Genomic DNA, 13,800 nt, shown 5'->3' on the forward strand with positions numbered 1-13,800 from the left:
TTTTCGCCAGCATTTTGCTTTGCTTTCTACCAGAGACATATTTGTCCTGATTGAAAAAGACTGGGGTGAACAAAGCTAGTCTTGATGAGGTTACTTACTACAATCAGACGACCCTGATTCACAAAATGGTGCCCACTACTAATGGGCAAACACAAAAATGGTCGGGTGTTTGTTGCTTGAGTCGAGAAATCTGTAATGTTTGGGTGCTCATCTCGAGTACCCAGCATAATAGAAGTCCATGGGAAACTTAACTTTGTCTCTTAACTTGTCTCTCTCTTTCTCTCTCTTTCGCTGTCTGTGTCTTTCCCTGTCTGTCTGTCTCTTTGTCTGTGTCTGTCTCTTTGTGTCTGTCTCTTACCCTGTCTGTCTGTTTCTTACCCTGTCTGTGTCTGCTTCTTTCCCTGTCTGTGTCTCCCTCTTTTCCTGGCTGCATTGTGACACGCAAACATTCCATTTAAGGGCGCATTATTCTGAAGTTCTGGCTGCACTGTGGCTCCCAGCTCCATTCGCTTTAACGGAGGCAGGTTTTTTGGTGAATAACTGTAAAGCGCTGGGTTAAAATTTCCCCTCAAAACTGAATAACTGTAAAGCGCGGGACCGCGGGGTTAAAATTTCCCCTCAAAACTGAATAACTGTATAGGGCGGGGTTAAAATTTCCCCTCAAAACATAGCCTATGACGCTCTCGGGGTCCAGAAGTGTGAGTGTGCAAAATTTTTTGCCTGTAGCTGCGACGCTGCAGATGGCAATCCCGGACATACACACACATACATACACACATTCAGCCCTGTCTGTCTCTTTCCCTGTCAGTCTGTCTCTTTGTCTGTCTCTTTGTGTCTGTCTCTCACCTTGTCTATGTCTGTTTCTTACTCTGTTTGTGTCTGCCTCTTTCCCTGTCTGTGTCTGTCTCTTTGCCTGGCTGCATTGTGACACGCCAACATTCCATATAAGAGCGCGGCTGCGCATTCTTCTGAAGTCCTGGCTGCACTGTGGCTCCCAGCTCCATTCGCTTTAATGGAGGCAGGTTTTTTGGTGAATAACTGTAAAGCGCGGGGTTAAAATTTCCCCTCAAAACATAGCCTATGATGCTCTCGGGGTCCAGAAGTGTGAGTGTGCAAAATGTTGTAGCTGTAGCTGCGACGGTGTAGATGCCAATCCCGGACATACATACACACATACACATATACACACATTCAGCTTTATATATTAGAAATATATATATATATATATATATATATATATATATATATATATATATATATATATATATATATATATATATACAGTACAGACCAAAAGTGCGGACACACCTTCTCATTCAAAGAGTTTTCTTTATTTTCATGACTCTGAGAATTGTAGATTCACATTGAAGGCATCAAAACTATGAATTAACACATGTGGAATTAAATACTTAACAAAAAAGTGTGAAACAACTAAAAATATGTCTTATATTCTAGGTTGTTTAAAGTAGCCACCTTTTACTTTGATTACTGCTTTGCACACTCTTGGCATTCTCTTGATGAGGTAGTCACTGGAAATAGTCTTCCAACAGTCTTGAAGGAGTTCAAGAAGGAGATGCTTAGCACTTGTTGGCCCTTTTGCCTTCACTCTGCAGTCCAGCCCACCACAAACCATCTTGATTGGGTTCAGGTCCGGTGGCTGTGGAGGCCATGTCATCTGGCATAGCACCCCATCACTCTGCTTCTTAGTCAAATAGCCCTTACACAGCCTGGAGGTGTGTTTGGGGTCATTGTCCTGTTGAAAAATAAATGATGGTCCAACGGCAAATAAGCATGTTGCATTCACAGTGGATAAAGCTCATCAATACACCCTCACGCTATCACTTCATATCCATGTATCAGTTCATGAACGAAGTACTCAAAGTAGTGATTTTTGCACTCTACTTAGAGATTGTTGACAAATCTTACAGATGACATGACTTGGGTGATCTTTTGCGATGTATAAAAAGCCCCAGGCTAGGCACGGCTTACAGCCCATGCAACCTGCAGAGCCACCTTGACTTCTGCTCAGAGGCAGAGTTGTGTCTGAGGATTCAGTTGTTGACATGCTTCAAATACTTTGTCTCTGTCCATGAAGACGCATCGTAATCTCGTTGTCAGTAGCATCCTCCTCCACCTCCTCTGCTGACCTCATCGACTGGCTGACTTTGGTTTGAAAGTAAGTGGGGTCTCCAACCTTATCATCACCCTGTGTGTTTTCACTCCCCTTGTCCTGACTCCTCTGAGCCAACCTCTTCCTGCCCTGACCGAATAGTAAAGTTGTCGTTCCAATCAGGTATCTGAGTCTCCTCAGCATGTTCCCCATTGTCTCCACCAGGATGATTTACAGTTTGGGAATGAGGGTGTACATTATGATCAGCACCTTCTTCATCGGGTCCTGGATCAGACTTACAAAGTTTCTGGGCATCAGTGCAGATCATTTCCTTTTCTGTACTAACTGCAACTTTGTAGCAGACCTCTGATTCCCAGGCTATTGTGTGACTGAACAGCTCTGCCGACTCAACAATGTCTGTTACCCCATACTCAGACAAGGACAAAGAACAGGAGGCGATCAAATAGGTCTATTTATTTTTTATTAATAAAAGTGCAAACAGGTGAGGGGAGTCAAACCCGGTATACATCACTACAGTTAACATGCACCAATTGTGCAAGGCATTATATAGTCAAGATTGTGAACACATATGCACCCTCAAAAACACAATCTGCATAGGGTATGAAGTGTTTATTCCTCAAATATCCCTTACTGATTTACTGGACGCGCTCATCCATACATGCACACACAGAGAGTACAATGTTATAAATACAGTGGAGGCCACATGAACTACTCCAGACTCAGCCATACTCAGCAGGGCTGGTGGAAACTTGTGAGCTGTTTGGAAGCAAGTGCGATTGGGTTGACGCCACAGAGGAATGGAGTATTTGGGATATTGAAGTGGAGGTGGAGGAGAGGCCACTTGATGGAGCACTGGAGATCCATTGAAGCACCTGCTTTTTTGTTGTCTCATCTACATTTGGTAGCGATGGTCATGTCCCTGAAACAAGGGATCATATCAGATTATCCAAGGGAAGAAGTACACCTCTTATTTTGGCTGGTAGTTGGTGTTACGAATCGGTGCCACCGTAGACACAAGCAGCCAGCTGCGGTTCCAGTTGCGCCCAGGCGTCAGCTGCCATTTTTGTTTGTCCCTCGGGTCGTCCAGCTGGCTGCTTCCTCATCCCCGTCTAAGTGTGGAGAGACGGCTAGTGTGCATGCATGTGCCGATTTACCACAGACACAGCCTAAGTACAGTGTTTCGCCTAATGAGCATGCTCAGCATGACTGTGCCATTCCTGAGGCTAAGTCCTCAGTTTGTGCTACTGTGCATTCTCCCACACTTAGTGCGAAAAGCCTCTTAGCACAGGTACTTGGACTTCGTGCCGTGTCTAAGTCCTGTTTTGGGCCTACAGAGCATGCAGAAGCTGATAGTCTGCTTTCTGAGACTGTTTTCAGGCAAATGAGCATGGTCATGCACTTACTGCATCAGAGGCTAGGTCCATAAAGGAACTCAATGGCCATGTCCGTGAGGTGTCATTCCATGATAGTCCAGAGGGCATCAGGTGTCTTGATGATGTGGCCACTCCAGACTGACTTGCAGAGGCCCGCCCCTATGATTTGGCACCTCATCATTGTTCGTCAGATGATGACTGGTGAGGTGTTTGGGGCGTGGCTGCCATGAGGTCATCATTGAAGTGGCGGTTCCGGATAGGTCACTGGTTATGTCACTGATGACATGGCAATCTGCTTTTGGCTCATGGAGGTGCATTGTGGTCCACCCTGGGTTGGGGCTTACCCAGGTTAGAAAATGGGCTGGAGACAAGGAGGTGCGCAGACTTCTATTATGCTCAGACAGAGCACACCTCCATGTGTTGAACCCATTGTGTCATTAGGCCAGAGGTAGGCAGGGATAGGGCGTTGGTGCAGGACGCCACCACACTTGGTAACGCAGGATGGTTACGACCAGCTCCTGTCTTACCAATCCTGCTACTGCAGCACAGTGGCATTAACTGGGCTGCTGCTGCTGCTGCGCCTGCTGTCCACAGGTGTGCCCCCTAGGCACACGGACAGCGTACCCAATGGCCCCTGTGTTGTTAACAGGGAGTTCCTGGGCTGGGTGGGTGTGTGGACCCTGTGACGCTAACAGGCTTCCCAGTCTCCAGATCCGATTGTCGTCTAACTCGGTTCAGGCTACTATTTGTTTCAGAGGCACCCAGCTCAGTATTCTCCGCCTAACCTTCGGGTTGCCAGCATCTCCTTTTCCATCTAGGAGCACGGTGGACCCCGACTAGTGATTGGGATATATACCACCTTATTCAAATCTGCCAGTCCCCCCGTAACAGATGGTGTTTCTTCAGCAGATGTTACTGTTCCTTAAGCACCAAACCCACGGACACAAACTTTTTTCCCCTTTCCAACACACCTGTTCCCCTTTCCACCAGCATATGGCCTTTTTCCACTCATTTTGTATATGACCAAATTTTCAACTCAGCAGGGAGACCCTACTCAACGCCGTCTCAGCACAGCATCCACCCCTTGGTCCCTCAGAAGTGGACAAGTGAAAGACCATTTCCTCCTAGCCATGACAAAGCGTTGAGATTCACTCTGTGCAGCAGTGGTGTTTAGTGGAAAAGCCGATTTAGGATTGCGTACCATCTTCTGCTGATACTCCTGCATACGTGCGTCCCTTTCTATGGCACGACTTATTTTGCCAAATTTTGTCTTGTACCGAGGATCTAAGAGTGTGTCCACCCAGTAGTCAGCATTCCTTCGAATTCGGACAATCCGAGGGTCATGTTGTAGGTAGTGCAGCAAGAAAGTGCTCCTGTGTCTTGCGCATCCAGGAGGACCAAGTCCTTGCTGTGTTGGTGGCAGATCGGTGAGAATCATGCTTCCTTCCTCTGCTCTCTCCCCCCAACCTCACACAACAGAAATGTGATCAAGCTCTCCCTCATCTACTGAGTCTTCCATGCCCATCGCCAGTTCGTCCTCCATTTCTTCCTGGCCTCCTGCACCTCCCTCAACAGTTTGGGTGATACTATGCGCCCTTGTTAATCCCTCTCCCCCACCGTCCCATACCTGCCGCCTTGGTGCTGCTGAACGTGTGGACCTTGTAGATCTTGTAATCCCTTCCGCATATGACTCCTCCTCTACTTCCTCCCCTTTCTCTTGTCCCACCACCTGACTCTGAATAATGTTTAGAGTGTGCTCCAGCATGTAGTTGACCGTAATTGTCATAATTATAATGGCATCGTCATTCGTCAGCACTTAACATATTCGTCGCCATGTCGAAACTGTGCAGAAGGGTGCATAGGTACTTGATCTGAGACCACGTCAGCAGCGTGATCTGCCCCACCTCTGGATCTCGTTAGCCCAGGCTAACGTATTGCATAATCATAATGTATTGCAGCAGAGTTCGCAGTTGCTGCCACAGGCGCTGCAACATGTGCAGATTCAAATTCCTGCGTGTCTGCAAATCGCATTGCAGGCGGTGAACAGGCAGACCGAAAGACTTCTGGAGCGATGCAAGTTGTTCAGCTGCTGGTTGTGAACGGTGGAAGTGAGCACAAAGCGAGCGTACCCTCTGCAGAAGGCCATGTAGGCCGGGATAGTGGTTTAAAAATTGCTGGACAACCAGGTTGAACACGTGAGCCATACAAGGCACGTGTCTCACATTGCCCTGGCGAAGGGCCGCACCCAGGTTTGCATCATTGTCGCGCACGGCTGTTGCGTCACCACCGGAGTCCGCTCCAGCAACTTGTACTCCGATCGCCAGGTGACACCGTGTTCCTTTCGTAGATTGTGCTGTTGATGGGAGAGGAGTTGATAACAGCGGCGCCGGTGGCCGCTGGTTTCTCACAGCCACTGGGCAGGGTTACCTTGAGATATGCAGTACCAATGGCTGACTGTAGGTGGTTGTTGTCTCACAGCTGAAGTAAGATCATTCAGCTACAACCAATGGGAAGACACCACACCCTTTTTTAGGCACCTCCTGTCTGCCAGACTTCTGGTTCCTGTTCCGCCCAGTTCTGTTTTGTGATTTTGTGTGCTGACAACCGCTTGTTTCCTGACTACATCTCCTGCCTGATGTTTATGTACCTCATTGCCCAATCCGCATTAGACCTCTGCTTGTTTCCTGATTAAGTCCTGGCCGTCCGATTCTGTTCCTGTTCCTCAATTCATGCTTTGACCCTGCCTGACTATTACTCTCTCGGACTGCAGCCTTCCACAGGTATTGATCACCTTTGGCCCTGTGTAATTCCAAATCCCTGTATAGGGGTTAAAGGGTTTCAGGGTTCTAGGGGTGCAGCTTGTTGAGTGGCTTCCCTCTAGGCTATCCTTTACAGCCCATTTGAGTGTGTGGATCCAGGTAGGCGTTTCACCCAGCCCTCTGCAGAAGGCCATGTAGGCCGGGTAGTGGTTTAAAAATTGCTGGACAACCAGGTTCAACACGTGAGCCATACAAGGCACGTGTGTCACATTGTCTCAGCTCAGGGCCACACCCAGGTTTGCATCATTGTCGCACATGGTCTTCCCTGGCTTCTGGTTGAGTGGAGACAACCATTGATGAAACTCGGTCTCCAGAGCTAACCGTCCACAACTCCTCAGCAGGGGGAGACTCACATTTCCCATACATTTCAAAGTAAAGATTTGACTGCCTGATGGCGTTTAGCTCTGCCAGTATAGTAAGGAGGTGTGCGAGATTCCTTGTGCACAGTTACAACATGGGTGGCCTCACCAGACAGGTTTTGAGCAGAGGTTGAGGACCTAGACGAGGTTGAGGAGGCAGAAGCAGTGTAGGAACTTCTACATACAGAGGAAGGATTGACACACAACTCGTGCGGACGGCAAGACTTGTACAACAGACCCTTCCGCATCTGTGACCATAGTTACCCAGTCAGCAACATGTAACGCCACTGTCCATGCTTACTGGTCCAAGTATCTGTGGTGAAATGCACCCTGAGAGTTTCTCAAGGAAGCGGTGATGTTGTCTGCGACATGCTGGTGTAGCGCGGGCACGTCTTTCTTGGAGAAGGAGTGGCGACTGGGCATCGGCTCTTGGGGCACTGCGATGGGCATAAGGTCTCGAAAATCCTTTGTGAAAAAGGGTAGAAAGGCAGCATTCCTGTAGCCAACAGCTTGCAGATGCTGAAAGTCAACCTCTTAGGTATGTCATGCCCTTCGAAAATTATGTAAAACACAGCAAGGGGACTCCAACCACAGTCTCCCTCATTTCCAAAAATTGGGCCACACACACACCACTTCACTGGCATCAGTTGTCCCCCAGTTGCAATCTTACAAAGATGTTTTGCATGAAGCACTCTCAAAAATACACCAGACTTTCGTCTCCCCTGGATGACACAGGGGTAGAAAAGTCCTCTGTGATCCATGACTTGTTTATCTTGGTTCTTTTTGAAAAAAGCAAGGGGATGCCAACCACAGTCTCCCTCGTTTCCAAAAATTGGGCCACACACACACCCCTTCACTGGCATAAGTTGTCCCCCAGTTTCAATCTTACAAAGATGCTTTGCATGAAGCACTCTCAAAAATACACCAGACTTTCGCCTCCCCTGGATGACATGGGTAGAAAAGTCCTCTATGATCCATGACTTGTTCATCTTGGTTCTTTTTGAAAAAAGCAAGGGGACTCCAACCACAGTCTCCCTCATTTCCAAAAATTGGGCCACACACACACACCACTTCACTGGCATCAGTTGTCCCCCAGTTGCAATCTTACAAAGATGCTTTGCATGAAGCACTCTCAAAAATACACCAGACTTTCGCCTCCCCTGGATGACACAGGGGTAGAAAAGTCCTCTGTGATCCATGACTTCTTCATCTTGGTTCTTTTTGAAAAAAGCAAGGGGACTCCAACCACAGTCTCCCTCGTTTCAAAAAACTGGGCCACACACACACCACTTCACTGGCATCAGTTGTCCCCCAGTTGCAATCTTACAAAGATGCTTTGCATGAAGCACTCTCAAAAATACACCAGACTTTCGCCTCCCCTGGATGACACAGGGGTAGAAAAGTCCTCTGTGATCCATGACTTGTTCATCTTGATGAATGTTAGTCTGTCCACATTGTCAGTGGACAGATGCGTGCGCTTATCTGTCAGCACACTCCCAGCAGCACTGAAGACACGTTCCGAGAGAACGCTGGCTGTGGAACACAACAAGATCCCCATGGCGTAAGTGGCGAGCTCAGGCAATTTATCCACATTGGAAGCCCAAAATGAGCAAGGCTCCAGTCGCACAGTAATGGTATCGATGTTCCGTTTCAGGAGTCACAGCTCCCTTCGTCAGGACAGCAAGCAAGGAACATCAATTTGATGGGAGCTGTGACTCCTGAAACGCGTAGACATGTGCATGTTAATAAAAGAAGCATAAATCTCCATTGAATCCTCTGAGTCCTTGGCGCGGATTTACAACCCGTTTTCCTCGTCCACTTTCTGTTATCAGCCAAATTTGGGACTGCTGCCGGACTTGGATTCTTACATGCGTGCATAGTGGTTGTGACTGGCACAACCATTATAGGTGAGTTTAACACTTTCTTTCACCCTCCCATCACCTGGGTAAGACCCTATTGCGCTTTCTCTTCCACAGCCCTTTTATCTGTTTTCGCATGAGTATATGTCCATGTCACTTTCCCATGTGTTTGTGGTGTCTTGGGAGTTGTTTGTCACCTTTTGGACACCTTTCAAGGTGTTTACTATGTGTTTTTATGTGTTTGTGTTTGCCTCCCATTGTTTTCAACGGGGTTCGAGTGGTTCGTCGAACGGTTCGTCGACCGTTCGTCAAACGGAGCCTCCGTGCGGCGAACCGTACTTGAACTCTAGGGGGGTGGCTCATCTCTAGTCAAGAGCTGCCAGTGCACAGATTTTATGACTACACCATAAGGTAGAAGCAGGGCTTCAGTTACCCAAGTGCAGAATTTATAATTTATCTAAACCGGAGAGGTAAACTGTCAAGGAGTATATAATGGAAAGTTTGGCTAATGGTCAGATTAGGCCATTTTCTTCCCCAATGGCTGTAGGTTTCTTCTTTGTCAAAAAGCAGGATGGTGGATTGCGTCCGTGCCTGGATTTCTGTGAGTTTAACCAGACCCTTACCCTATCCCACTCATTCCGGACATTTTCAATCAGATTACTGGTGCCAAATGGTTCTCCAAACTCAATCTCAGGGTTGCCTATAATCTGATTCGGATCCAACAGGGGGATGTGTGGAAAACGGCATTCAACATGCCAGAGGGTCACTTAGAAAATCTGGTGATGCTGTTTGACCTGACCAACACGTCTATGGTTTTGCAACATTTTGTTAATGATGTATTTCGTCACCTGTTGTGGAAATTTATCATTTACTTGGATGATATTCTCATTTATTCATAGAATTTGGGGTCAGATTTGAAACAAGTTAAACAGGTTTTGCAAATTCTCAGAGAGAAAAAGTTGTACGCTAAATTAGAAAAGTGTGTATTCACCATTTAGGGACTTCTGTTTTTGGGTTATATAATTTCCACCTCTGGTTTTAGGATAGATCCCACTAAGTTACAGGCTATATTATAACGGGACCATCCTGATAACCTTAAAACGCTGCAACGTTCCATGAGATTTTCAAATTATTACAGGAAGTTTATTAAAAAGAATTCTGCCATACCAAGTCCTCTGACTTTAGGAAAAAAAAGGTATGGACTATTCTAACTGGTCTGAGGGTGCTTTATACTCGTTTTAGTGTTTAAAAAAATTGCTTCACGTCAGTTCCCCTATTAATACAGACTGATGTGTCTCTACCCGTCACGGTGGAAGTTGACACATCAGAGGTGGGGGTAGGAGCTGTATTGTCTGAAGATCCATCTGTTGGTAAACTGCGTCCATGTGCATTCTTTTCCAAGAAGTTATCTTCTTCCGAACGCAATTATGACATTGGTAATAGGGAACAACTTGCAAACAAAGTAGCATTCAAGGAGTGGCAACACTTTTTGGAGGAAGCTAGTCATCCTGTTACTAATATTACTGATAATAAAAATCTCCTTTACCTCAAATTGGCTAAACACTCTACACCAAGACAAGCTCAGTGGTTATTTTTCAATAGGTTTCATTTTTTTGTAACTTATTGTCCAGGATCTAAAAACTATAAGCTGATGCATTGTCCAGGAGTTTACTGGGGAAGGAACCTTGTGAGGAACCTGTGCCCATCCAGCAGATGGGAGGAGTGGTATCGGCACTCAGTTCTAAGGTTGAAAGTGAGATTGCAGAGGCCCAGGATGAGGTACCATCTGGGGTGCCAACTAACAAGTCATTTGTTCACCGGAATCCTCACCTTAGGTTCCTTCATCATGATTCCATCCTGGCTTGTCACCCTAGGGTGAAAGGTACCCTGGATCTCTTATTGCATCATTTCTGGTGGCCCAAAATCTGGAGGGATGTGGTGTCCTTTGTGTCTGCATGTGCCACCAGTGTTGTCTCACTTCATCGCACTTCATCATCCTCAAGTCATCGCACTTTTGTCCATCAGATTGTCTGCTGCCATTGAGTGTCCCTAGCAACCTTGGACAGACATTTCCATGGACTTTATTATGGATCTTCCTTCCTCTGCTGGTAATAAGGTCATTTTTGTAGTTGGTGGATAGGTTTTCAAAAATAACACATTGTATCACCTTACCATCAATACCCAATGCTAAACCTTTAGCTCAAGTATTTCAACGTGAGATCGTCAGACTCCATGGAATCCCATTAGATATTGTTTCTGATTGAGGAACTCAATTTGTTGCCAACGTTTGGAGGGCTTTCTGTTCTCCTTTAGGGATTAAACTGTCTCACTCGTTATCGTTACATACACACTCTAATGGACAAGTGGAGCCCATGAATCAGAATTTGGAGCAGTATTTGCATTGTTTTGTCACTGAAAATCAGGAGTGGTCCTTGTTCCTTCCGCTTGCGGAGTTTGCTATCAATAAATGCCACCATGAGTCTTCTGGTACCATGGCTGTAGCAGCAGCAGCAGATTACCAGTGCAAATGTAATATTTAGACCTAGTTCTTACTGATGGCCACAGCACCACATTGCAGGTCAAAGTATATTAAAAACTGTAAATTGGCCCTGAGGTCAGTAGCTATCTCAATCTTTTTAATATTTTTTTTTTAGCTTAATAGAAAGCAGCTATTTCTTGCTATATTTCTGTCACTTAATACTGTATTATACAGCTCCAAATCTGCTTTTAGCACCATATACAGTCATGGCTAAAAGTGTTGGCATCCTAGATGTTGTTCCAGAAAATGAAGTATTTCTTCCAGGAAATTATTGCAATTACACATGTTTTATTAAACATATGTTTATTTCCTTTGTGTGTATTAGAAAAAAACAAAAAAAACTGAGGGAAAAAAAGGCAAATTGGACATAATACCACACAAAACTCCAAAAATGATCTAGACAAAAATGTTGCCACCCTCAACTTAATATTTAGTTGAACACCCTTTGGAATAAATTATTGTAATCAATCGCCACCTATAACCATCAACAAGCTTCTTACATCTCTCACCTGGAATTTTGCACCACTTTTTGTTTGCAAACTGATCCAGGTCTCTCATATTTTAAGGCCGCCTTCTCCTAACAGCAATTTTGAGATCTCTCCACAAGTGTTAAATGGGATGTAGAGCCGGACTCAATGCTGGCCACTTCAGAACTCTCCGGCACTTCTTGAAGTATGTTTGAGGTTAAGGTCAAGTATGTTTGAGGTCCTGCTAAAAAAAAACATTACCTAGGTCACAAATCCAGCTTTCTGACACTGAGCACTACATTGCAACCAAAAATCCTTTGTGATTGTCATGCCAGAGCTTACAGAAGCTCAGCGTGCAGCTCATTACAAAGATAACAATGGGAATAATATAGAAGGAAGTCCCTGGAAATAGGGACTTAATGTCCATATACAGATCCTTCCTTCCGTCGCCTCCACGTGCCTAGGCCCTCGCTTATCCTAAACTCCTCATGGCTAGTGAGAAGGCTGGCGAGAACACTAGTTTCCCCACTACGATAATACAACAGGAGGTAAGAAAGACAAACAGAGGGACACAAAAAGGAAAACACTCCAAGCTTCTCCAATGCAGTTAAACACCACACCTGCAATAGTCACGACTCCTCAGTTTCTTCCAGAGAAATTGTTATTATTATTATTATTTATTAATAAATACTTGTTCATGAAAACGTTTTATAAGGCATCTTCCTAGACCTCTGAATTCTATAATCCTTGTTAATCCTGAAATTTCTGAATAAATTAACAATTGGGTGGGACTGTGGAATCCAAATATTTATTAAAACCAATATGTAAAGACATGGGACTTTTTTATACCACTGGTTCCAAAATGGTTAAATCTATGGTACAATAATACAAATACTGTATGTCTTATATACCAAGTTCTTTAAATTGCAGAATAAAGAAATGGTATTAGGAAGTAATTACATGTAAATTGATGTCACAGTTGAGGCTACAGTGTCACCAGTAAACAGTAATGAATTGGTTTATACAAAGCACTGATCTTCATTGTGAATAAGCTGGAAACTGTAATCCCTATGAAAATAAGTTAAAGCATATTGTCTTTAATTGCATTTATTTTATGGCCATCAACACTGAATGCTCTATTTGTGAAATATACATCTTTAAGCAAAACCACTGTAACCATAGCTACGGGTTTTAATACACTATTAGGATTCGCTCACATCTGTGAATAAAAAAAAATCGGTCCGATTTCCACCCAGAAAAGTTGGACGAGTGAATTCCGTTTATGAGTCACAACCACATGAAGTCTGTGGGCCTTAAGATCTCTCCACAGTATACAATTGAAACTAGTAACAGGTTCAACCTGCTCAAGAAGGAAGAAGGGGGCTGAGACGAATTGTGGGCAGAGATGAATGGAACTATCACTGAAATTGCTCAAGAGCATGTGCAAAACAAGAAACCAATTTGTGGTAGAACTTCGTTAACTGCACCCACCCTCCAGATTGCTAGTAAGAAGAGAGATGCCAAGGTTAAGGGCAGGTTGAGTGAAGCAAGATGACTCAATGCCAAGTTTCAAAGAGAAGTCAGAAAAAACAAGAATAATTTAATGAATGCCTGATGCATGAAACTCGAGGAAGCCTATGAGTAGGGTTACATCAGGGAATTATTTACCATGGTAAAACAAGCAAAATAGGCTTTTTTAGCACATGAGAAAAACTATGATGGGAATTAAATTAACAACCAGCAGGACTTCAAGTAGAGTGGAAAGAAAACATAGGATCTCTATGCCAGCACTAGCACTGACCATTGTGAGGAGCACAGGAGTCAAGAGGAACCAGAACCTATTGAAAAGTAAAGTGTATTGGACCAATCCCAAGAGCTCCACTATCAGCACAATGTCAGATGATTTGGAGGACATGCTCATGGCCAAAGGGCTGGCAAAGATCGGGCTTTGTCCCACTTCCAAAAAAGGGCAATTCCAGGGACTATGCCAACCAAAAAACAATCTTTCTGGTACTCCATATCAGCAAGGTGTTCTAAATATCACTCAGAAACACTCAAGCAACATCCTAGATAGAGAACTTTCTGATGCCCAAGCTGGATTTTGTTATCACATTGCAAACCTGAGGTGGATCAAAGAAAAAATATGCTTTACCTGTTCTTCATTGATTAAAGACTTTTGACTGTGTTAAGCATCATAATCCTAATAATGCACCCGCGGTTTGCCACAGTTTTGCGCAGTTTGCCGCGGTTTTG

Source organism: Anomaloglossus baeobatrachus, chromosome 4 (genome assembly GCF_048569485.1).
Source record: "Anomaloglossus baeobatrachus isolate aAnoBae1 chromosome 4, aAnoBae1.hap1, whole genome shotgun sequence".
In the NCBI taxonomy this organism is placed as follows: Eukaryota; Metazoa; Chordata; class Amphibia; order Anura; family Aromobatidae; genus Anomaloglossus; species Anomaloglossus baeobatrachus.